At 41.1% G+C, this 25,311-nt stretch overlaps 1 protein-coding gene and 1 long non-coding RNA gene across 7 annotated transcripts in view; one reads left to right on the forward strand and one right to left on the reverse strand.

Moving 5' to 3' along the window:
• LOC116485964 overlaps window positions 1-19,076 on the reverse strand; it is a 30,636-nt gene extending 11,560 nt beyond the window's left edge. The window contains exon 1 of one of the 2 annotated variants that reach the window (XR_004252910.1): window positions 18,967-19,076. This is a non-coding gene — a long non-coding RNA (uncharacterized LOC116485964). Of the gene's footprint in view, window positions 1-5,779; window positions 5,895-18,966 lie in introns of those variants that run through there. The other variant, XR_004252911.1, reaches the window with a different exon arrangement.
• The window catches only part of DLGAP1 (DLG associated protein 1), a 412,639-nt gene that overhangs the window by 347,016 nt on the left and 40,312 nt on the right, over window positions 1-25,311 (forward strand). The gene's annotated exons all lie outside the window — the stretch shown is intronic.

The following is a 25,311-nucleotide window of genomic DNA, read 5'->3' on the forward strand; positions in this document are numbered from 1 at the left end:
AGCAGGTTGTGCTGTTGTATCACTGGAAGCTGTACCTCAGAACTCCATCCAGCTTGCTGTAAATTGCTTATGGCAAAGTGCACATTTATAACCAAAGAAAAAGATCTTTTGAACACTTAGGCAAATATTCATCATGTCTTGCAATTAATGTAGCTTATGTCATATAAGATCTTATATTTGACCTGATGATATTCACATCATAGTCATCACCCACTTTCAAGATTAGATCATTTAAACAAACATGCTGCTCTGATGAAGTCATTGTGTTCTACTACCTCTGACTTAAGGTTGCAATATCTAAAAACGTTTCATCATACAACAATGAAACTTTGAGTAGCTGGTAGCATGCTTGTAAATGTCCAGGTTCCAGTGCTAAGGGTCTGGATTATTACTGCTGAGGTGAGAATTTTTCTTTTACTACCCTGTTTTAGTAGTCCAGAAGAAGATATTTTAAAATCATTCTAGACAACTACATCCTTTTTTTTTTTTTTCCCCTATTCCTCTGTTCTACAACCCAAATAGAAAATGTTGTTTCACTTGTTTCCTGTTAACTGTCCCAGAAATCTTATACATCTGTCTTGGCCAAACAAAAAGCAGGCATGCTACCATTCTGCCAGATGACTAGAAACTGTCTGTTCATCTTGCTGACCCAGTTCCAACCAAATAGTGAATTTGGAACATAAAAACATTCCACCTGCCTAGGTCCAAGACAGATGAAAGACATTTGGGTAGTATTTAGTTGGCAGTGCCCAGAAAAAAAAAAAAAAAAAAAAAAAAAAAAGAGAGAGAGAGAGAAAATAAATAAATAAAAAAAAAAGGATATGAATAATTTCCAAAATAAAAGCTTTAAAGAACATATGTGATTTTGAGGATTACCATGTGCAAGAGGATTACTATCTGAGAGACAAAGAGAATAACAGATTACAGCACATTAAAGGGGAGTTGTTTTACATCAAAGGTGTAGTATGGTTACACATTTGATATAATACAAGGCCAGGGAGCCTTCTGTCACAGGGTTATTTGTAGCAAGGATCAGGGTGCCAGACAGTCAGGATTTAGCGTGAGCTTTCAAGAGAGAGACTCTTAACTTTTCTGATTTCAGCTCTGTATACCAGTGTTTAAAATACATAAAGATATGTTTGCAGTCAGAACTGAATTAACAACAACAATAATCAGCTTACAGATTCCTGTTCAGTGATATGCTGAAGAAAAAAAAAAAAAAATCCCTCCAGAAATTTAGGTCAAATGTAAAAAGCCTACGTTTGGTTGGGGAGAACATCCAGCTGAATAATTACATGATTCTGTGGAAAGAATTTTTATTAAGCAGCCCAGCAAAATAGCCTCCTCTCCGTGGCAAAAGCCATATTACAAATATTTATTTTCCTTCATCTTCTCTTGTAGATTTGTTTTCCTCAACTGAATACGGCAAAAATCTGGGGAAAAAAATACTGGATGTTTACTTTTAAATTATTGTGTGGTATATTTTTAACATTAAGAAATTGTATTTTCTAGTAAATTTTGTATTAAAAAATAATGATCAACATTACTATGACAATGGATAGGTAGGGTCTAGCCCTAAGGACAGGAGCTTAATTCTCTTGCATCTTATTTTGCTTCCTCTGCCTGCAGATATAGCTTGTAACTCACTTGTTACAGCTTTGAGCCTTGAAGCTGTGACAGCATTCCTGTAAATAAGTTTGCAGCTGAATGGAAGTTCCACATTTTCTGTCCCAAGAGCACAGCACAGCAATTCATTAACTCTGAACTACCATCCAGCCACTTGACATAGCCCTGTATGTATCCCGACTCTCTTGGGACTGTGTCGGTAAGTTCCAGTAGTCATCAAATAAAGCATCCAGACATATTGCAGTAAGCCTACTGTTAGTGTAATTAAATAAATGCAGGGAGCATGCTAATAAGTCTTTGGCAGAGCAAGCCGTTCAGCAGCAGCGAAGGTTGGCAATCCACTTCTCAGTGTCCAGGTGATGTTCACCTGCAATGTAAGTGGCCCTTGGGGCGATGTTTGCCCAACATGCATGCACTGTCCTTCCTGTCCACAGTGTGCAATACCAAGGAAACAGTATTTATGGTACACACATAATCTAGCAGGGTTTCCTGGTGCTGTGCCTGAGGAAGTAACAATAGCAGGCAAACACCAGAGGGAGTTATTGTTCTACTACAGATCTGTGAAAGGGACGCCTCGGGATACAGTGCTTTTAAATAGCGTGACTATTTTCTAACCGAGTGAAAAGGCTCACACGATACGGCTTTAGAAAAATGCAGATGGTGAAGCTATTCATTCTAGTGACGTTAGAAAGAGTTTGCATTCTTCACCTTTCTTCAGTGTTGACTCCAATGTACTGGTGCTTTGTACCAAGGAGTTGCTACACAGCGTCCACCTACGGTCTAATAACTTTTCAAGGTACGTTTGTAATACAAAGGGCTAACAGGTCAGTGTTCAGAGCCAGATGAGCAGGAAATAAGAAATAACCATTTTCAAATATTTATTAAATAAGTCTTTTCTCTTGGTTCATCCACACTTGCCCTATCCCATACCCTGTACCAGTGTCTATGGTGGTCAGGTCAATGGACTCTCAGAGTCCTGGTCCCAAGGAGTGCTGCATGCTGGAACAGGACCAGGATGCAACCATCTCCACAGGTGTCCCAGTTTTCTGTGGAAGCAAATCTGGGTACATAGGTGGGAAAGAAACCAGTAGGATACTCAGGATACTCATAGGAATTTTGAGGTTTTGGGGACTTTATATATGAGGACCCTATATACTTCTATTAAGCCTCTCATATATTTCTACCAAAAAAAAAAAAAAAAAAAAAAAAAAAGAAAAAGTTGCAGGACTGTTCTCTGCAACACTACATCACAGGTCTCAATCCTGCAGCTAGATCTCAAACAGCTGAGGCACACCACTGTTCTGCTTCTGCAACTTTGTCCCGTGACTGCAAAGGATCCTTACTTCAGTGCACCACGTGGTCTTGACCCAAAAGGCACAGTGCCAATACATATCTGCTCTGTGAGCCTCCAAGTGTTGTCAGCTTGCCCTGAGCTTCACCTGTAGCACACTATGGCTGTGCCTCTGCCCTTTCAGCAGCTAGACCTGTATTTTGACTCTGTGCCTGCTGAAAGCCAGAAACCCACAAAGCCTCAGATGGCGCACACCAGAAAAAGTCAGTCCCCTGTGCTCTTCATATAGAGGCTCTTGTAACCCCTCAATTTTCAGTAACTGATTGAAAGAAAATACACAGGCAGCCCCAAGGTGAATCTGTGCCAGTATTTTTTAGAAAAACATTTAAGCGAGCAAACTGACTCAACTCCATTATACTTTGCATAATGCTGGGGCAGATGGGAAGCTTCTGCAGTTTGCAGCTGAAATTCCAGGACAATGGACTAAAACTGAGACTCACTCACTGCTTTTTCCCCACATGAAATTAGTGCTTCTGCACTGACTGCTCTTAGTTTCTCTTATTTACATGATGTTTAACTTTCCACAGCCAGTACACTGTTTCACCTGTAGATTATGAAGAAAAGAGCATCTCATTACACAATCCAGCTGTCTTTTCAGCAGCAAAGACTTCAAAGTTCGGTTCTGAAAAGGGTATGCTGTAAAAATCATCTTTGATAAGACATTTACTTATTTACTTCATTTAGAAAAAGCAGAGTAAATCCAGGCAGAGCCCGATGTTAAATTATATACCCCTGACTTTTACTGTGCTGCCACCCTTAAGGATTCTGCAACAAAGCGCTTTTTTTTTTTTTTTTTTTTTTTTTTTTTTAACATTCTTATTGCAGGTGTGTAGGTGTGTAAGCTGCAACAAAGACCAGCCTATTCCTTTTTCAGGTGCGTCAGCTTTCCAGAGCTTACCATCATAAAAAGAGGATCTTGGCATTGTTATAATGGTGAACAGAGAAGATGCTTAATACATTCAGGTTGTTGACACAGTCGAGATCTTTTTAAAAGATCTGGTTGTTATTAGAGGTTGGTGTTTAATTTTTGATTCATTAAAGCAGAAGCATACACAAATTATCAGGCAGTAAATCTTTTTCTTCCAATAAGTAAAAAGAACCCTGAGAGAAGTAGAAACAAATTCTCATCTTAATTATACCAACATAAATGTATAGAAGGAGAAATGTATGTAGGTAATTGATGATGTGCATAGGTGCCTGGTAAACTTCACAGAAAGTCCTACACAGACCAAATGTTTAAGTAGGTTTGTTTATGTAAAGGTATTTAAATATCAGTATTGCTGTGAATTCAGGCCTGACTCCCTAGCTAGAAGGTAATACATTGCTCCTAATTTTGAAGGTATAAATCAGTGTACAGATTTCAAAGTACCCACAATATGAAGAGAAGTAAGGGTTACATATGAAGGCCAACTTCACCTTAGGAAAGCAAATTTTCCTCAGTTGTTTTCATAGCCAGTGAAAAGACAGGCACCTAATGTTAGGCTGTAGTGACAGCACGCTGTCTTCAGAAGCAGTACTGTCACACAGTGTCTGTGTCCCTATTTCACAGCTTACTGCTCCCTCCAGCTCTGCTGATACAGCTGCTTTCTGGAGCTGTGCTGTGAATCTGGCTTTTAAAAAAATAGCCAAGGGAAAGGTAGAAAAGCCTGAATTTGAAAGATGAGATGTGAGTCATGTACCTGATGTGGTTGGCAGAACCCTCCAACAGCTGTGCTTTGGTACAAGTGGGGATGTAGCAATGCAGAAGTAGCAATGCACAAGTACCTGCATTAGTACTGCCATGGAAAACAGCTACCATCAAACCTTGACCTTAGTAAGTGCTCTGAAAGGAGCTGAAAGGAGCTACTGTGAACCTTCCCTTCATTGTGGACTTTTTCACCACAGACATTTAAACATTTCCATGTGACATTTCCATGTGAGGCTAAAACATTTCTGTGGGACTTGCCCAGAGCTCCCAAATAGTGCAGGTGTTTCTTCTGCAACAGACTTGTGGCACTGTGATGAAGAGAAATTATACTTTTTTGTAAAGTAGCTTTTATGATGAATCTTACTGGCTGGCCTGGAGAAAGTTGGCTTGCTAGGGAATACAGAGTATCTGCACAAGAGCTCATGGGTTTAACCAATGTCCTTCATTGAGTACTGATAGCCCAAAGAAGCTGACAATAACATATTGTCATGACTCAAAACACAGAAACATGGTGAATATCCCTTAAGACCAAAGCTCAATTGCAAACACAGGAGCTCGGTCACTGATCTGTTGTGCTGTATCTATTGATGCATGACAGAAAGAACAGAAACTCACATGGGTACATGAAAAAAAAAAAAAAAAAAAAAGCTAGATATAGCATAGAAAACCTCAGGGCATGACACTGGGGTGTGAGGGAGGGAGATATGGAGTGACTATTTTTGGTTAAGTTATGTGCTGACAGCAGCTTAGATTTGCAAGATAGAAATCTTTCTCCTACTCTTCCAGGCTTGAAGGAAGTCAGACTCCCTTTATTCTTTGTTAAAAAAAGGGTGTAGAGATTGATGCTTACTCCATCACTACAGTCCTTTCCCAGCAATAACAACCATCTAACACAAAACTGACTAGCATCTCAAGTCAAAAAGGAATAGCAGTACAGTGTTTTTGGATGAGGCAGACATGAAGGAAGGTGACATGCTTTTGAATGTAACGTTTTCTAATCAGATAAACATACCTGTGGAAATGACAAGGCATCTAAATTGTTTGAACAATAGTATTTGTGTAAAACCAGGGCGCACTGCAAACAGTGTATTCAAAATAAATCATTGTGATGTTACCTTAAAGCTCAGGTTTTGCCAGGTAACGTGTATGGACAGCAGACAAGGCATTTGTAATGGGAAGAATCATTTCTCACTCGGATCTTTCAGGATCTGTGTCTGTGAAAATAAATCCCACACCTGAGGGATAAGAACAAGGATAAAAAGGTCGGATTGCCCTTGGGAAAATATGGCTTGCAATACTCTTATAGTTCTTCTTCTTTAATAACACATTTTTAGAAACCCGTGTTTTTGAATGCCTATTTTGAACAGTGCCTACCCTTTGTGTCTCTTTCATAAGGCCTTATCCCCTACAGTAAAATGAACTTCAGTCACAGCAGCATGAGCCTGCAAATGTCAGACTGCAAAAGAGAAGCACTGGACAACAGTCCCAATGGCAACGTGGAGACTGATTTCCAGGGGTGAAACTCTTGAATGACATTTGTCTCTATGACCAGCTTATTCATTTCCTTCATTTCTGTCTTATGTCTTTACATCAAGATATTGGGACACTTCATTTGATGTTTGTCATCTTTAGAAACTGTAGCCTTACCAAAAGTATATACCTCATCGATACGAAATACGGTGTCTCTTACACCACATTTACCCTAACTCAGCCATTTACAAGGTAGTGTGCCATCTTATTTGAAAGAGTTTACATATCAGTTAGAAGCTCAGCACTCCTTTATGTCCCCTGACCGGTTTATTCCTCTAATTTTAATAAAGGATGTTTGGGTGGAAAGTTTGCCTGACTGGAGCCTGACTTAGAGCCTGGTGTAATTTTATCACTGCTGGCCTGTCAGCCTTAGTCACTGAAGCATTTAATCAATACCTACCAATGCTGAGCTGTTAGGATGCTGTCATCCCTGTTACTAGACTCCTTAGTTTCTTTTTTTCTTTTCTTTTCTTTTCTTTTCTTTTCTTTTCTTTTCTTTTCTTTTCTTTTCTTTTCTTTTCTTTTCTTTTCTTTTCTTTTCTTTTCTTTTCTTTTCTTTTCTTTTCTTTTCTTTTCTTTTCTTTTCTTTTTTTCCAGCTGAATTTGCATCAGAAAAGTTACATAGGCATCAACCCAGGATTTGTGCAAGGCTGCTAACTGAAAGCATTTCCAGGTTAGCTGAGAGCAGCCCCAGAGGTGGTTCTGCTTTGTCTCTGCCATATCCTGTCTGATCTGTCACTCATTGGAACACAGATCCATGCTGGGTCATTTTGGGGACTCAAAATATGTCTAGCCTTGTTTGCCAAATTGGAGAAGCCAAGGTCTAAGCAGTCCTTCTTGAATACAGTCCACTCTCCAGAATTTATTTCTCATCTGCTCTGGTGTGGGCTAGAGGAAAGAAAAAATGCAAGCAGAATGCACTTCTGAAAATAAGTGTGAGGGATATTTTCATGGTAAGGTGGTGGGACAGTGCATTAATGACCTCTGTTTCATTCAGTCTGTTTTCCTTCATCCCTACAATGACACACAAAACACCCACACTCAAGAACACTGCGTGATTCTTATTAAAGTCTGTCCTCAGCCAAGCCTCTACTTGACAGTTCTCATGTTTTGCAGGGATTATTTCGGGGGACAGCCAGGGCAAAAACAACAGTCTGAAGCTATTTGTATAGACACAGATGTATATTCCTGGGCTAGCATTTCCCTGCCTGACCTCAGGAAGACGTGATGAAACCCAGCACTAGCAGCTGAGCCAGTGAGGCTCTTTGAACCGATAACCGTGGCATGTTCTGTGATGTGGTTTGCCTGGAAACCTATTTGTTTCTTTTGAAAAGCTAAAATACCAGAATGACATCAGTTGTAGTGTGCGCTGAAAAGCCTAGGCTGAGATGGCAGACTGTTTTATTCTTAAATGATTGCAGATGTTTGGGTGACGGCTGCAAAACATGAGGCTTTTCGAATGTGTACATGTGGGGAATGAAACCAGGGACGTATATAAACATGAACATATTTGTTATATACTACAGCCAGTCAGCTGATCACATTTCAGATTGACAGTTATTGAAGATGTGCAAAAATCAGTGGAAACTATGATAGCTACAATACATCTGGTTTAGTGAGGTTTGTTTCTTTTTGTTTTGTTCTGTTTTTTTTTGTATTTCAGAGTATATAGGTTTACCTCCCTTTGTCTGATGCCGGTTGCATATGAGACATACAGAACTGTTAGTAGTCTGAGGAGGAGGCTTAGGAGATATGCTGCTGCTGTTTTTTATTACCACCAGATTGCAAAAACATATATCCTGAGCTAGTTTTCTAGCAGGCTAACTCTCAGCTCTATATCCCAGGAGCCCACTATGCTAAGTTAGATCTGGCTGGTACCAATTTAGGAACTTTTCTAAGTGTGTGATGCCCTTTAAGTGAATGAGTAATTTGCCAGAGTCGTGGGCATGGGAAAAGTATAGGAAGAGTTACTAGCTGAAGAATTTATAGGCATTAAGTCTCCCTCCTGAACTCCAAATCTGGGCTGTTTGGATTTAATTCCAGAAGGAAGGTCCTTATACCTCCTGCTGGTGCCTTATCAACAGGGGGGGTGAGAGGGACTGTTGGAGGCTGTGGCCACCTTCTTCCCACCCATAGGAGAGTCCAAGTCATTGTGTGTCTTCAGCTTCAAAAGGCCAGTGGCAAGCAAAATCTGTCATGGTAAAATGGGTTTTGTGTCATCTCATTGGGCCAAATTCTAGCTTATTAATACCTTGTCACATTATAATTCTGACGTGTCCTCACACTGACTTGTCACAGCTTAACCCTCTATGCAGCTGTTGAGAGTGAGTGAAAAGGGGGTTGCTGCTGTATCCTTCCAGTTGTTCTTCAGTGCTATTGCTAGTTATGCTAGTGGTAATTTCCTTTAAACCCAGCTGACATTTCTGCAGCTTATGTGTTTATTACTGATGATAAAGCAAAAATGAAGCTTCAATTATTTACACAGCAGAAAATCTCATCTTTTAGTTCTCTTAAAAATTCAAGTGTCAACTACTTAATCAAAGCTATCCTTTTTAACAAACTTTTTTGCTTTTTTTTTTTTTTTTTGCAAAGTGCACAGCTGGAAGATGGAAAACGTATTTTGTGATCCATGTTGTTCTTTTCCATTTGACAAACATTTTATTTTATAGTTTCCACATCTGCAAGTGTCTCCTTCTTACACCTCTGTCTTTGCATCAGTCAATGTCATCAGCAATAAGGCAAACAATTACAGGTAGGAAAAATGCAGTGAGGGAGTCATACAGATGGTATATTGATTTGTGTGCCAAGAAAACTGACATTGAATTGCACATGGCTAGGGAAGGACGTTCACTGTTTTTATGAAACACATGCAAAATTATTTAGATGTCTTGATGGTACTATATGGGTTCAAGAAGCAGCTGTGCAAAGGAGCAAAAGAAAAATCCACTAAGGGCTATCAATTCCAAAGGATACTGCATAAGACTACAGAAATTGCTAAGCTGGAGGTCACTGGAGCTGGGAGAGTGGCTGGGAGAGAGAGAACAGTGTTGCCTTGTTCTAGTAGCAAGCAGTCTTCTATTGCCCCTGTCAGAGATGGTGGTAGCGAGGTGGAGCTTGGGCTGCTCTTAGCGTCACAGTGAGCAAAACAGCTTCTTAAAATTGATGGTAATTCTTATTGTCAGCACGAGTTTACTCCAGCTATGAGTTCCCTCAATGCATGTTGACCTATTTTCAAGTAATTGCACACAAGTGAGACAGTGTCTCAAGTGAAAAAAAAAATCAGGTTTCAGGTGCATTGGTTGAATAAGAACTCTGCAGAAGTGTGTGCTGGAAGGCAAAAATAACTGATAATTTCCAAACTTGTAGTTCTTACTCTGTGGTTTGTTCCTTTCTTAATTCACCCAATTTCATTAATGAGTTTCTGTTTAAAATGTTTTCTCAAAAGTAGCAATATCTGATAGGTTCAGTAAAGCTTAGCAGTAGGAGGGAAAGCACAAAATCCTTGCAGGATGTGTTCATATGAAAAGCAGCAGGCAGCATCATGGGTTGAAATGGGTGCCCCAAGTGGCACCAGGGATTAAGGCCTTCATCCAGAGCAAGCTGAAGTCACTGTGATAATGGCTGGAGAGAGAACCTGACCCAAATATGAAGGCTCCAGCTGAGTTCAGAACAGCTGGACACAGTTAAAACAGCACACCTGGTGAGATGGCTTTTGCATCTCACGATGTTAAGCTGCGACCTGGGAAACAGAACTAATACAGAGCCAAAAAGTATATCTTGCTGGGGATCCTGCTTAAGAGAAGCTGCCACTACCGTGCAAATAATATTGATACAGAGCAGCAAGTACCTGATGGAAAGGTGGAAACATGACTGAGAGAACAGAAGTGCTTGGTTGCATTAACTTCATAGAACCATCCAGGCTCAAGCCTGTACTTTTGCCTGTCTTGCAAAGTGGCCTTCTCAGTATTGATGGTGAACACCAAAAGGAAGGGGAAGGGACAGTGTAAAAGCTGTTGTGTTTCAGAGGTGATAGAGTGGATCGTGTAACATTATATAAAGTAAAAATATTTGATTCAGAATCATTAGAAATTGAATGTATCATGTTTCTGTGTTTAACGCAGTGAGATTTTCAAATCCTGGCTGAGGCTGGGGAAAAGATGTAGGTCTGGGTTACATCCAAGCAGAATTTACCTGCAGTGATGGAGGTAGTCACGTTGCGCTGGTAAGGACAAAAGCCCTGCTGGTTCTCAGGGAAACTCTGTATAGTCTGGTCATTCTGGTCAGAGAGCTAAGAAACACAGCTGCCTTCATGTTCCCCTTTCTCGGGCAACACCACAAATGAAACAGGCTGGCCTCCACTGTACTGAAAATAGCTGACTATTGTTTTGAAACAGCTCGTTCCTTAATAAGTTCTGTCTTGTTGGCATCATTTAAGATATAGGTCTGGAAGCCATATTCCTATTTGCATCTGCTGGTCACAACAGCATAAGAAAATCTGGGAGAGGGTTTGCTTGGCCAAGGTGCTATGTCGAGATAGCAATGCAGCTGTGGAACCAATGGGTTTAATTCACCAGTACACACGAGGGGTTTTTATGAGGCTTTGCAAGATGTAATCCAGAGGACCTCACGGTTTCTTTTCTTTTTTCTTTTTTTTTTCCCCTTTCCCTGAACGAGAAGATTATTCCAGACTGAGGCCCTCGTAGCATATGTTTTCTGCAGAGCCAGTGATAATAGCAACATTTCAGCGAGGTCCCTGTATGAGTTACGTCACTTGTTTTTTTGACTCGGCGATGGGAGAGGAGCGAGCGAGGAAGCCTGCTGTCGCTGCAGGAGAAAGGATACAGGTCCTGGCGGCCAGCCCAGGCCTGCTCAGTAGATCAAAGGCTCTTCTCTTGGCTCCCAGAGCAACCGGAAAAGCAGCTGCCCAGTACCCTTTCAGCATCCCTCCTTCCTTTCCCCCCAAGCCAGCAAATAACAACTTCTTCTTGCTCCCCACCTCAGCGAGGGGCTCGTTTTGCTCCCTCAGCCCCCTGCCAGGCAAGGTCCTTTTCGGGAGAGTGTTTGGGTTTGCTACCTGCAGGCCCTGGGGTAGGTTGGCGTGGACGCGTGGGGATGCCGCGCTCCTCTCGTGCTTCTCCTGGAGAGGCTGCGGGCTCAAACCTGGGAGAGGAGGCAGAGCCGAAAGGAATGAGCCGTGGTTAGAAACCACACGCCGTTTTCCAGGCCGTTCTGATGGAAGATTTCAATTTGGAAAAGCACTTTCCGTGCCAGAGCAGCATAGCAGCCACGCTTTGAACGCCTTCCCACTCACCTCCCAGGAAAATAAATAGCATGGCTCTTTTTGCGGCGGCCCAGCGGTGGTTTTTCTTCTTGAAAGCCGTGACTGCCTTCCTCCAGAGCTGCTGCCTGTCAGCGCTGCTCGGCGCCGTCCTGTTAACCAGTTCCTGCCGGGAGGGCTGTCTGCTCTGACAGGAGGGTCAAAGGAGTGTGCCAGGGAGCGGCAGCCCCTGCAAGAAGGACATTAGGTCCACTCTGACAGTGGAGTTTCTCCCTATATCATGGGATTAGATGGGTGATGGCAGACTTTCAAAACAGCCACGCTGCTCTTTGAAGGTGCATGCAGACCTTGGGCACCAAATTACTGCTAAAAGGGGGCAAGCACCCCACCTTTGGGTGCCCCGCAGGTCGTGGCCGCATCCCCAGCAGGTTTTCTCCTCTCTGGTGTAGTGAACTGCTCAGCCCGGTGGTGGTAGTTGGACAAGCCACTCTGCCAGCGTCTGCTAAGGGTCTCGAAATATTTCTGTAATTGCTTTTGTTAGCACTGCGAGACTCTCCAGGCTGGGATGGCAGCTGCAGCTGGGGACACCAGGGCTCCATTGCTCAATAAGTGGCCCCAGAGCATTGGTTTACTGACTAATGATCTGCCATAATTAAAATTGCTATGGGAGCAATGTTTTAAAAGATCTTTGTTCCCAATGTGAGCTTCTATGGGCTATTAAAGCTGCAAGCCTTTTGGGAGCTCTTTGGGGAGCAGGAGCTCTTTACACTGTGTGTGCATGGTGCTAATAAGGCCTTCGTATGGGTTTGCCTGCTACAAATTGTGAGTAATTAATAAAATTCTGTAGAGAGGCATCAGAAATGTTTGAAGTATGCAAGGGCAGACTGGCCCAGCTGCTTGCTAGGTCTGTGTCCATAGGCAAGGTGTTCTGTGCCTCAGTTTCCTCTTCAGTAAAATGAAGGCAATAGGAGATTTAATGCTTATTAATGTCTGTGGATGGGTACTAGAAACCACTGGAAATGATAGGTATAGAAGCAGAGAAGGAGGAGAGAGAAGCTGCTTTCCATAGCTTCACTTATTATACCTGGTGTTATAATGGAACATAATTTCCTAACTCATCTTTCATGTAAATATCCCATATTAGACAGCAGTGGCACAGCAGGGGAAGTTAGAATAAGCAGAAAGAGTGAACTGCAGGATCATTATCACCAGAAATACACATCATTGTTTATTATCTATTGAGGTACAGTTATGACTAATTCTTTTTCCATTCTGTTCTCCTCCAAGTGTCTCCTACCATCATTTATTGTGTGTGTTGTGAAACTCCTTGGGGGTCCCAGTGAGGCACCAGCATCACGGAGAGGCGAGGGACCCCCATGTGTGCGCAGCCATTTCTCTGTCTGCCTTATCATTGCTCTCTGCCTCCACTGGCATTGCCCCGTTTGCTTTTTCCTTCCTCACTGCGAGTCTGGTTTCATCTGTGCTATGCCTGGAACAAACTATTTTAATGAAATGAATGTAAATTGGAGGGCAAAACACTCTCTTGTGTTTTGTTTAGCAGAAAACACATGTTGCATTACCAAACATCGACTCTGTATAACAAGGTCCCTGCAGGAAAACTCAGGTGACAAGGAAACAACTGGATACCCAAACCAAACATGCACATGCACCAAATGGGATTCAGTCCCAGAGCATGAAGGATCTTTATCCCAAGAGACAGATGCGGGAGTAAAATCTGATCTTGAGCAGATTTTAGAATTCTGGAAAGTTAATCATTACAGGGACTTTATAAAGGATCTCGGGGAGTGGGTGAAGAAAGTAATTTGTCTTGAGAAGCCAGCTCAGCGCTTTCTTCATCTTTTTACTGTCCCGGTAAATCATTTATTGCAGCAACCTTTTAGAAAACTCCCACACAGAGTATGCCAGGCAGAGTCTCCCAAAAGTAATATTAGTCGGTGTTTATGCCTTCCGGACCTAAAAAGGAGGCTGTAGTAACAGGGTGGTATGGGCCCCTCCCGGATAGTGTGGAGGTTTGGAAACTTCTCTTCTCTGAAAAAATAAAAAAAAAAAAAAAAACACTAGTAAATTGTTCAAGACTCTGGGGCTGCTAATTTCTCATTTAACCTTGCTTTCATGTGTTTTATTTCTGAGATACTTCATACAAAATTCCAAGTATCACAGTGCAAGATCATAAAGTGCCACATTTTTTTCTATTTTGAATGAGTAAAATGAAAGAGAAGATTTTGTTGTGTTTTTTGTTTTGTTTGTTTTGTTTGGTTTGGTTTGGTTGTTTGTTTATTTGTTTGTTTGTTTTCTCCTGTAAATTGATCTAGTGGACTTTGCTGGCTTAGAGCAGAGGTGTGGTCTGAAAGCTTCCGGTTTTAAAACATTAAGGAGAAAAATAGAGAAAAGGAGGATCTGTGTAAGTTCTATTTTCCTATCCCACAAGTTCCCAGAAAATCTGAAAGCATCATACATGACTTCTGGAAAGACTTGTTTTAAGGTGTTTTCATTACTTACAAGATTTTCCCTGCTCTAAAATATCCCCAGCTCAACACTGCCATTTGTGTGCAGCATCAATCCTGGAATTTGATGAGCATCTAAAAATAGTGAGATGTAAAAATGGAATTTCTTTCTACTTACATTCTGATTTTGAAACTATTTGGATGCAACTGATTTGTTACAGGAATATTAACCAAATTCAAGGACCAGAGCTTTGAGAAAGGTATTTTGATAGAATTTGATAAAGTATCAAGATTTGGCAATACTGTACTACAAATGGAACTAATAGGAAACCTTTCTATTATTTCTTTCTATGTGGCTGTGACCATTTTCTCGTCATGTATGTTAGCTTGTGATGAAAGAGAATAGTGTAAGAGGCACAAGGAGTAACTTTGTGTTATCTTTCAACACGAAAGAAAAACAGGTAAAAAAGTTTTGTATAAGTGAAAAGGATATGCACAGAGAGAAACTACATACATGCAAGATGAATATACTTTTTTTTCCATATAACATGAACTGCTAGATTTTAATAAATCTCCGATGTCCAATATATATAATCAGCCATGCTTTGCCATAAGGTCCAACAGCAGCAAATGGTGACTTTAAAGGAGATTGTCACTGTAGTTTACACAGAACTAAATAAATACTTCAAAATGTATTTGCCAACGTTTTTTAAAGAGTAAAACTCAGGTGACAGGTGCAGTTCCCTGCTGTTTTGCACTAAAAGCAGGAATACGGCCTTATTCTGCCATGAATGAAAATATGCATGTCCTGGCTGCCAAACTTACTGCCTGAACAGTGAAGGAGTTCCTAGTGTGCAAGCAAAGACAATCAAGAAGCCTGGGGATTTACAACAATTCAAGAGAGGGTGTTTCCTAAATGTTGGTGTCAGGCATTCCTATCAAAAGCAGTGTTAATAACAGAGTCCTACACATTTCAAGCTCCCCATTGTCATGATCTCACAGTAAAATTACAAATCAGCTTTTTCTGAATATATTTTTTCTCTTTTTTTTTTTTTTTTTTTTTTTAAAGGAATAACTGATTTTGGACTGGCTTCCTAGCTTCTCCCATTGCCTGACAAGCAAAGAGAGGGCAATGAGCCACGTCCCCCTGGATAACTTTTTAACCCCTTAACCTATTGCAATCAACTGTAAGGGGGGAAAAGCTCTCAAAGTTGTTTACATCCTGTTGAGCCTTGTAAAAATCAGTGGCAAGGTAGGTAAGCGCATCTCACATGTGCATCTTCCACGGGGAAGAGAGGTGGGATTGGGGGCTTGGAGTGAGGAAATGAAGTAGGAAGAAGCAGCAGGGCACTGGGCAAAAGGAAGCTGTTGTCAATGCCAAAAGGAAAGTGCTGAAGTGAGAAAGAAGTAATCCAAGGGAAAACAAGCTTCAGTGGCTCTGTTTCTCACAGAAAAAATGTTCTCACTGTTGCCAGCCTTCAAGCTGGAAGGTTATAATTGTGGCTTCAAAATAAGAAGTTTTTGCTTTTTTCATTCTGACAAGCTCCCCCTGCCTACCCACAACATCTGTGGAACAATGACAGTGTTTTAGGCTCTCCCAAACTTAAATTATCAGGGCTAATTTTCTGGAAGAGATCATTGGAATCAAGTGCCAATGGCCTATATTAAATACTGTCTTATGTGTAACTTTACAAATGTAAAATACGATATTCAATATTCCCCCCATATCCATCCATCTTTCGGTTCATCAGGAAAATGTTACTCTCTAGTAACAGCCAGCATTTACCTGGTGCGTGGATGTGCTCCGTGCACACTCACCCGTCTGTTGCTGCTGCAGCTCTGAGGGGACTTCTCCCCCTTTTACCTTCTTGCCTCATGAAGATGGTGTCAGCTATTCACCAGCATTAAAAAACACATGGTGTCTAGGGGTGGATCAGGACTAGGTCTCCTTCCCACAGCCACCTTGGCTGGGTGTTTCTCCCAGGAGGTAAAACAAAGCTGAAAGGCAGCTGAGCTGCAGTGATGTCTCAAAAAAAAAAAACGGAGCAAAAACAGGAGTTTCCCCAGATGTTAATGCAGGCAGTACACCTGAGCACCTCCTTTTCAAGGCAGACAAATAATTTTGTTGTGCAGAATAGGCTGCAGCTCCTGCTGTCTTTTGAAACCAGCCAAGCCCCATGGTCACCACAAGGACTTCTGCAGTCCCAGGGGAGGCAGCGAGGGGCAAATAAGGTGGTGGACCTTGGTGTAGGACCACGTCCCTCCCAAAAGGGCTTGCACGGAGCAGCTGTTTTGACCAAGCTGCTGTGCAGGAATCTCTGCTGAAAACGGAAGGCAGAAACAGAAGTGAACTGGTATCTGGAAATAGCAAGGGTTCCTTTACTGGCTGCAGCAGTCAGCTGAGGAGGAAGGTCAGCAGAGGACAGCGTGGCGCTGTTTGCAGATGACATGGGGATAAGGGAGAGAAGACAGAAGGCACTGAAATTTGTTCATCAAGGAGTGAAGGAAAGTCCTAGAAGCACAAAGAAGAGGAGAAGCTAATGTGCCCTTAAAGGACATTTAACGTGGTATTGCTGACATGTCATCACAGCACCGGCACAGAGCTATTACATGGGTCACTGCAGGGACAGGGTTATGGTGCCCTTCTCTAATCTTGCTGGATTTATTTCATATTTAACTTTGCCGTTGAATTCCACCTTGTATAATGTTTAGTTTCGGGATAAGTACTACAACGCTCCATTTCTTTAATTCTGACCTGGCAATAGGGACTTTTAATCTCACCTCCTGTACACTGTACACTATTTTGTCTGAAAAATAACATAAAGTCTCTTTGAACGGTATCCTTTGCTCTTTCTTAATACTTTTCATGGCAAGTTCAAAGAGCACTTTTCTGTTCTCAGATACTCAGGGTTTTTTTGCAGGCATTTTGAAGTTAGCAACCTTTCTGCCCTTTACAGAAGTTTCCATTAACAAACAGAGAACAGAGTCAGGTGTGATGCAAATGCTCAGTCACACACCATAAACACTGAATATTCCAAGATATTGTTGAAGTGAGCAGTTTATAAAGAGGTGCTAAAACCTAACCTAGATCTACAAGAGATGTTGTAGAGTGATGCTGCATAACCAAAAACATCAAATTTTGCATTCTTTGTACATAGAAGAAAAAGAAAGAAAAAAAAAAAAAAAGAAAGAAAAAAAGAAAAAAAGTCTAAATCCACTATTGGTTATAAACACTTTATCCTAAGTTTCTTCTTAATATAGTATCACTGGCACAGTCACAGCCTTCCACAGTCCAAAATATAGCAGAGCCATCCTCATTCCTCCTCACCACAAAAATGTGTTTTCAATAGTAAGCAAAAAGAAAGTAAAAAGGAGCAGTATCTAAAACATGCTACTGTAGTCTGAAAGATTATGGGGGGAAAAAAAAAAAGAAAAAAAAAAAAAAAAAGAAAAGAAAAAAAACTTTTAAATGATTGGTTCTTATTGTTGGGTTTTGGTGGGGTCTGAGGGGGTGCTGAGACAGGGTGAGAGCCTAAACTGTAGGTGCTGCAAACACCTGCCTAGAAGCTGGTGGGCCCTGGCCTGCCCAATGTCCTGGGAAACCAGACTTCCTAGGGATGCTGCTGGAAGGAGTGTGCTGGAAGCATACGTGTGCCGATAGCCCCACTTGTTGAGGACACCTTGCCAGCAGCCATCACCAGTTCCCATCCATCACGTCCCCTTTGGTTGCAGTAGGAACAACACCTCAAAAATACCTGCACCAAGTTCTGCCTCTTCTTGTATCGGTCCCATGTGCTTGATGTCCCAACACTGTGCTAGTAGCTGCTAGAAAGATTGTGTTATCTGTACAACATAAACCCTGGCTGAGATATACAAACTATGCTCTTCAAGCATAGAAGTGATCCTGAGCTCTTCATCTGTATGACAGCGGTGGCTTTAATAACCCCTTGAACTGACTCAGTGTTTATATATTTCTTCCAGAACACTCACTTCTTGATTTTGAAATGAGCAGTAAGCTGCTTACTGCTTTCTGCTTATTGACATATATCAAATATCAAGGATAAAATGCAGACAAAATGCCTGTGGTGGTTGGGGCAGAATTCATTACTCTTGCAGTAGTCCTTAGCATCTTCTGGAACAGAAGGTAGATTGCTTTTTTTTTTTTTTTTTTTTTTTTTTTCTATTTTTAATATATCAAATCCATGAGAGCAGGGGGTTATTTGCAATCCTATCTGAGTAAATAGCTCAAAAGACAAAAGGTAATTGCTGAATGCTTACCACTGTGGTAGGAAAAAAAAAAAAAAAAATCAGTTGTTAATGGTAAGCATTTGTCTCCACCATTTTTGTACTGTTATGCCTTGTGGGATGGGGAATGTGCTTCGTTAGGGATTTCTCTTAAAAAAAAAAAAAATGTAAACCATGTGCACAGTCAGTTCAAGGTTTTTACCTCAGAAATAATTATGTCCATAGCTACACACTGCCTGTTAGCTAAATGTCATTCAAGGTCTTCCTTGAAATCTTAGAAGCATAAGTAATACCAGATTAGCTAAGTTCCTGAAAAGTATTTTGAGGGTTATTCTTTAAAGCAATTAAGGTTGTGTGACATGGCTCATGGCAGAGAGAGGAGAGACTGAAATCCTAAAGGAATAAAGCAGCCTCCTCTTTCCATTTACTGCAGGAAAGCCTGTGTATTGTTAAGCGCGGGGCTTTTGTATGTGAACAGGAGCCACATGTACACTCAGAAAGAGTGCAAAAATGAAACATGATTGGGGAAATTACTTCAAATGGTGCCCACACTTCTGGGATCTCTGGGATCTCTAAGATTGAGAGTAGGAAGTGGATAAGCTGAGGTTCAAATTCACAGTGAGACATATACGCAGTTCATAAAATTCACAAATTCAGAGTGTTATAAAATAAAGAAACTAAAACACAGGAGTATGGGTGTACAAGGAAATGTATTTGGTACAAGGTTCCTTAAATGTAGCTGCCAGTAAAACAGGATTTCTACTACAAAGAATCATATCCTTACCCAGTCCTGTATTAAATTTAGCAGTTCTCAGTTTCATGGACAGGGGCTATATCCCCAGGAATCACTCCAACAAAGGGTTCCCCCAGAAACTGGGAGATGATCCAATTAAAGAAGCCTGGAAAAAGGATAACTGCTTAATGATAGAAGTAACAGAGAGCATTAGGAAAAGAGAAACGAAGACTATGAGAGCACAGTGTATGAGAGAGAGAGCTTCATTTTCTCATTTGAGTAAGGTGAGGAGAATTATACCTGTCCTTATGGTGAGTGGAGTCCAGGTCCCTGGTATCAGGCTTGGACCTACTTGCTTTCCTTCATTTCTTCTTTTCTGGTACTTCTCTCTGTTGTTTTGTGCAGACTTCATATTTAAATAAAACAAAACAAAATAAAAATTTACATTGATTCTTAAGGAGTCTTTTTAGATGTACATCTCTTATCAAAAAGCGGCTCTGAACTTGAAGGCTCTGTTTGGGGCAGTACCAGCAGAGAATGATAGACTGCTCTTAATCCCTGCTGAGACAGGGGAGTGGTGGATGGGAATATAGGGGAGGTTCCAGAGAGCCATTGCCTTGGAAATCCCTCCCATGACAGCTTCATCGAAAGCTACCAGTTCTTGTTAGCTTCCTATAGGTACTGGCAGATCCACAGGGACTTTATTATCATGCTTGGAAGAACTGCGTAATGATGCATCTCCATCCCATGCTCATCACAGGTAGCATCCCAGAGATGGTCTGGGAGAGTGTGTGATTGATTCAGAAGCATCTGAGACTGACTCACCTTTAGGCACAGCCTGGCAAGTCTTTCTGCTTATCCTTTCTGCTTAACCTTTGCAGCTTCCAGTCTGACCTTCTGCTTCAGCCAGCATGGCTGTGAGTCGGTGGATTAGTGCAAGCTGGGGGCTCTGAGTGCAGCATGATCCCATGCTAGATCAGCCTATGGACAGGGCAACACTTTGTGAGGCTTTGCTGTTGGTAAATTAAATGTTGATTGTGTTGATTATGTTAATGTGCATGATTATCACTCTCCTAGAGCTCTAGTGTTCTTTGAGCAGGGACTTTTGCTGAATGAAAATCTGTATTAGATATATTTTATATTTGTCCTCTGTTAAGATACATGTGTATTTTGGCATGGGCTGCATGCAGGCCCACCAGGCCCCCCATTGGCATCAGCACGCCTTCATGTGGCAGGTACACTCCTGAACAGGCCGAACAGGCCGAACACTTTTATTACAATAGGCACATACCCAAAGCCAGATCTGGATCTATTTCTTCTCTGCTACCTGCGTGGCTCTGTTGTCCTTAGCAACCTTCTCCAGGCATGGGTGAGACCAGAAACAAGACCCCTGCTCTGTCAGTGAAATGGACGTCAGGAGCAAGGCTGGTGTGCTAAAACAGACACGTGATTACCAGAAGAAATTACTTGGCAGAAGTTGAAGCACCAGACATGCAGAAATGTTTGCTTTGAAATTCCAGAGACTTGACTGTCCCTTTGGTTTTTCGGAATGCTTTGATTTAGTCGTGTGGGGTGGAAGCAGTCTGTAACCTTGCAAGGGCACTGGGAATACTACCCCTTGTGCAGCCATGGGATATGTGAAGCGAATTAACTGTCAGCAAGCTTCGGGGAGACAGCAGATGTATACGTGGTTAAGAGAAGTTTGGCTGTCTTATGAAATTTATTTCCACCACAGGATCAAAAGCAATTATGTGTATGAAATATATAATCCTTGGATGGGTAATGTATAACAGGGCATAGCAATGTAAGTGAGGGAACAGCGAATCCATTGCATTCAAATATCTGAATAGTTTCACTTTTAATTACTTGAAAGCAGAAGAAAAGTAGGCTCCTATGATTTCCGTGAGTACAAATTATTCATGCCCATAAGGAAATCAAAATTTGGTGCAGCTAAAATAACCCATTTTTATGATTAATTTTCAGAAGTAAACATTTACAGCCACCTTTTCTTGCTTTTGGGTACAGCTTGCAGGACAACCCTTTCATCAGGCAAAGTAACTGTTGACACAAATCTAGTTGCTGTTCTTAAGTGCCTGTCTGATTTGCTCATGTGGCAGTAGTTACAGGTGCCTTGCTTACATTTTCTGTCTCTTCTTGTGTTACTAACTCAAATGTGAGCTTAGTTTATACCTCCCAAAAATTCTCAGAGTCTCAGAAAAAAAGCAGTGGAGCTGGATGCTGTTCCCGCGTTGCTGGGGGGCTCCCACCCTCTTGCACACCAAGGAACATGTGTAGATTGTTAATGTACATGCTATAAATTGTAAATGGGACTTGCAAGAGAGGAGAGAGAAAAAAACACCTAGCTGAAACTTCCTCATAATAACTTCAGTAATTCAGTCCTCTTGTATGGCTTTTATATATTGTTAAATTATATATTAATATATATTAAGTGTTTCCATTTATTTTTCACTCTTGATATTTTGTTTCTATGATGATAAAGAATAAAAATAGGATGAGGGGAAAACACTGAAGCTTTAAAACTGAGTGTTATAAAAGGAAGGGAAACTGAACAATGCCATAAAAATGGGCTCTTCTTCCAGCTTTGGAGAGATGCTAGATATTTTTAAATTAGAAATTTTAAAATATGTTTGTTTGTTTTTTTCCACTGAGAAATCACCTGATTCTTTCTGATTTGCTGGTGGGCTGCAAAACCTTGTGAGCCATATCAAGACAGCCCAACTTCTCCGATGATCAAGCTAGAGGGCACAAGAAGCCTGCTGAGCAGGGGACCAGCACAAGCCAGGCTACAGGGGAAAGTACCTTTTATCTGAGATCACTCATTTGATGTGTTTTGGGAGATCTTAGTGAAGTACGTTTTGCTGGATGGAAAAAAAGAATAGGTAGACTATAATTGTTTTTGATTTGTTGACTCTAGGCTTGTTGGTGAGGCATCTGCCCATATTTTGAATCTCCCTTGGTTCTTAGTATTGCACTTTAAGCACATGTTGAACCATGGGTGAATATAAAACATGCACTTTTAAGAGGTTTTGAAGCATGGTAAGATGGGAGACAGGAGTTCCCATAAGGTGTTTGCTTTTTCATTAAGTAATGAAAAGGGATTTTTTTCACTGAAACTGAACAGCTTATTTCTGGTGAGTTGGGTCATCATGGCTGTCTCTGGGAATACTGTGAGTCCTCTGAAGATGCAGACTGCAGGCAACACAGTTGAACTTACCCACAGCTGAAAGGGAAATTGCATTTCATACATAATTCACAATGCACTGCAGTGATTCCGTAAGGTCAATATCTGCTGTTAACTTGGAGGAAATCAGAGCAGGAAGAAAGGAGTGTTTGTTCTTGCTGATCTTTGAGAGAGCTGTCTACAAACTGCTGATTTCAATTCTACAGTGCTACACAAACACCAAAGTGAGCCCTTCTGCCCATCTACAAGCACTGCATCAGACGCAGATAAACTTTGCAGCTGGAATAGGATCTCTTTGTCTTCGGGTTTTCATCTCAAGGCTCAACAAAAATACAGACAAGGCACAAAATACAAACAGGAATGAGTTTGTGCAGCAATGAACTAGAGCTTTTTAGCATTGGGATTCCTCCTGTCTAATTGGCCATCCAAAATTAGTCATCTGGGCCTGCACAGAGAGGGAGGGAGACACTTCCAAGGGGCAGTTCAGCGCCTCCGAACAGAGACGGTTTAAGATGGGAGGGATATGTTATTTGCTCAGAGTGCTTATTTTGTCTAGGCTTTTATAACCATTTACACACATTCTTCCAAATTTGTTCTCTTTTTGTTTTTTGGAAATATTTTCTAAGTGAATTGTGAGGACTTTTTGTGTTGGGCTCGGATTTCCTTTAGCAGCGAAGACCTCAAATTAGCTGAGTTGATAACCCCAGCCAGCATGCAGGAGTCACATAGCTGGGATGTTGAGAAAAATAGTACCACAACAGGTCATGAATACTGTACTGGAAAACTTTAGGCATTTTGTGCATACGCAATGCAGAGAGTAGGCGCTTACAGAGAGGCTTTATCCATCTGGATAAAGAGTGCAAAACTTATTCCATTGCTACATGAAGCTAAAGCGCACATGTACATGATGCCAATGATGGCGTGATGCACTGAATTCCCAGACAGAAATATGGTGTCCCGAGAGTCTGTAAGGAAGGAGGAACTTAACTACAATCATGCCAGGTTGCTGAATGCTGTGAGAAGGGGGAGTGCATCTGAAAGGCTGGGATGTGAAGCAGAGCTGGGGAGGGGGCGGAAAGTTTGGAGAAAAGCCATGGAAGAAAATATAATGAATGTTTGTACTACAGAGAGAGACGTGGGCATCTGGAGGTAAAGGACTTCTTTTTCATACAGGCAGCATGTTTTTGCTTGTCTATATCTTTGTTTGAATGGAAAACCATTCAGGAAAAATCCATACAAAGTCAGGAGAAAGATGTGTGTGAGTGAGAGCAGGGAGAAGCATTTCTGTGAGAAGTGCTCACGTGGCCACATGTGGTCTAACAAAAGCTGAAAAGGCAGCAATTCTCTCTCTGGATGCAATTTGCAAACCATCATTAATTAGATAATGCTGTCCCCTTCTTTTTCAACTAGTTTAAGCTGTAAAAGAGTGTAATCCATTGAATAATAAATATCCTTATGTTTCCCTGAATGTTCTTTTACTACATAATGATGCATGTCAAGAAGAAATCTGCGGTTCTCCTTGAACATCTCCAAAGTTGTTTAGATTTGCCTTTTTAACAAGCTTTTAATGTAATAACTACAGAGTAGTATCATAAGGCAATGTTTCCCAAACTGCATGAGCTGCCAGGCCCTGTAGGTGGTTTGCAGATGGTCTGGAGACCATATTAAAATAATAAAGTCATAAACTGGAGAGTTAAAACATGGGTGATAAGAGCACCGAGTAGGCCACAAATGAGTGTTAGGAATTTCATCTACAAACACAAGGCCTCTTGCAGACAGGAGGACCTACGAGTTTTCACTGATTTCTCTGGTGTTCTGCGTGGGTCAGCCTTTGCACCCACCAGAAAAAAAAAAAAAAAAAAAAAAAAGTAATAAGATGGAAACACCTGGAAAGGCAACATGTAGGGGTGTCTGCTTTATGCCACTTTGTAGGGAAGGATTTGAATGTATTTGAGCAAAACCAGCTTTCCATCAGCACTGCATGAGTGGTGTCCATGAGGGTGCATCCAACCTGCATTGCCACTTGCAGCAGTTTCCACTTTAAAAAGCCAAATATTTTCAATCTTATCTGTATCCTTAAATGTACAGCAAAGTGTATTCACCCAGGTCCAGTGTCTGCCCTGCCTCCAGTTTTGGCTGCACAAGAGAGTTGTGAAACCCATTAAGGGGGAGCGAAGGATGCTCTGCATTACTGGGACAAGTGTCACTGGAATGATGGTGATGTAGCTCTGAGCATTTCTGAACAGCCACAGTTAAATTTTCACACTGTGCATAGCCTGCAAATGATAAATATCTTCAAATGCTGGTTCTTATTTCAAATGCAAAGCTGTTATGTTTTCCTGAATTCCAAAGGGAAATATTTATGCTGGGCAAATTACCTTTTTAACCTCTAAATGACTAATATAATATTTATAATCTTTATATTCTATTCAATAGCACATCAAAAATGACATGGATGGGTGTGCTTCTCCTCTCCAAGGTTGTGCACTAAAACTAACACAAAATGGCTACTTTTCATTACACTTCTTAGTGACTAATGCATTCAGGCTACAGCAGAAAACAGGTCTGTATCTGCATTCTGCTAACAACAGCTCTCTTCTGAGCAGCCAGACAAAACCCCAAACCTGCATACCTTCAAATTCTGGGACAGAAAAACTGTGGGTTTGGTTTTATTTTCTAAGAGAAGCTAACCTGCATAGAATTGCTGTTCTTTTTAGCCTATATTAGACACAGATGATTAGTCTGAAAGGTAAAGAAAATTCTCTTCAAGTAAATGAATCTATTCATACTTAGATGAGCTATTCTTCTGCATTGGCAACCTGTGGAAATGGTAATCTAATCATGCCACAGGACTAGTATCCAATATGCTGAAAGCTTGTAATTCACAGCTCAAGGGGGATGTGGAAGATAGTTGAGAATGCAGTAATTATAGGGTTGGTGCTAGAATGAGCAGTGAAATAATGTGTATTATTTTGTTCATAAGCAGGATTTTTTTTTTTAGCCTATAGCAAGCAGGTTTGTGAGAGCAACCGAGCTGCAGGTTTTTTGTCTTTGACACAAAGCCGTAGGACATCTGGTGCTATTAACTATAATTCCCTCTGCATCCCAGTAACACCTTTACAAAAATATATGCACACGCATGTACATTTACCTTAAAGCTGATGAAAACTCTCTCCATTTCAGTCATGGAAAAA

This window comes from Aythya fuligula, chromosome 2, assembly GCF_009819795.1.
Source record: "Aythya fuligula isolate bAytFul2 chromosome 2, bAytFul2.pri, whole genome shotgun sequence".
In the NCBI taxonomy this organism is placed as follows: Eukaryota; Metazoa; Chordata; class Aves; order Anseriformes; family Anatidae; genus Aythya; species Aythya fuligula.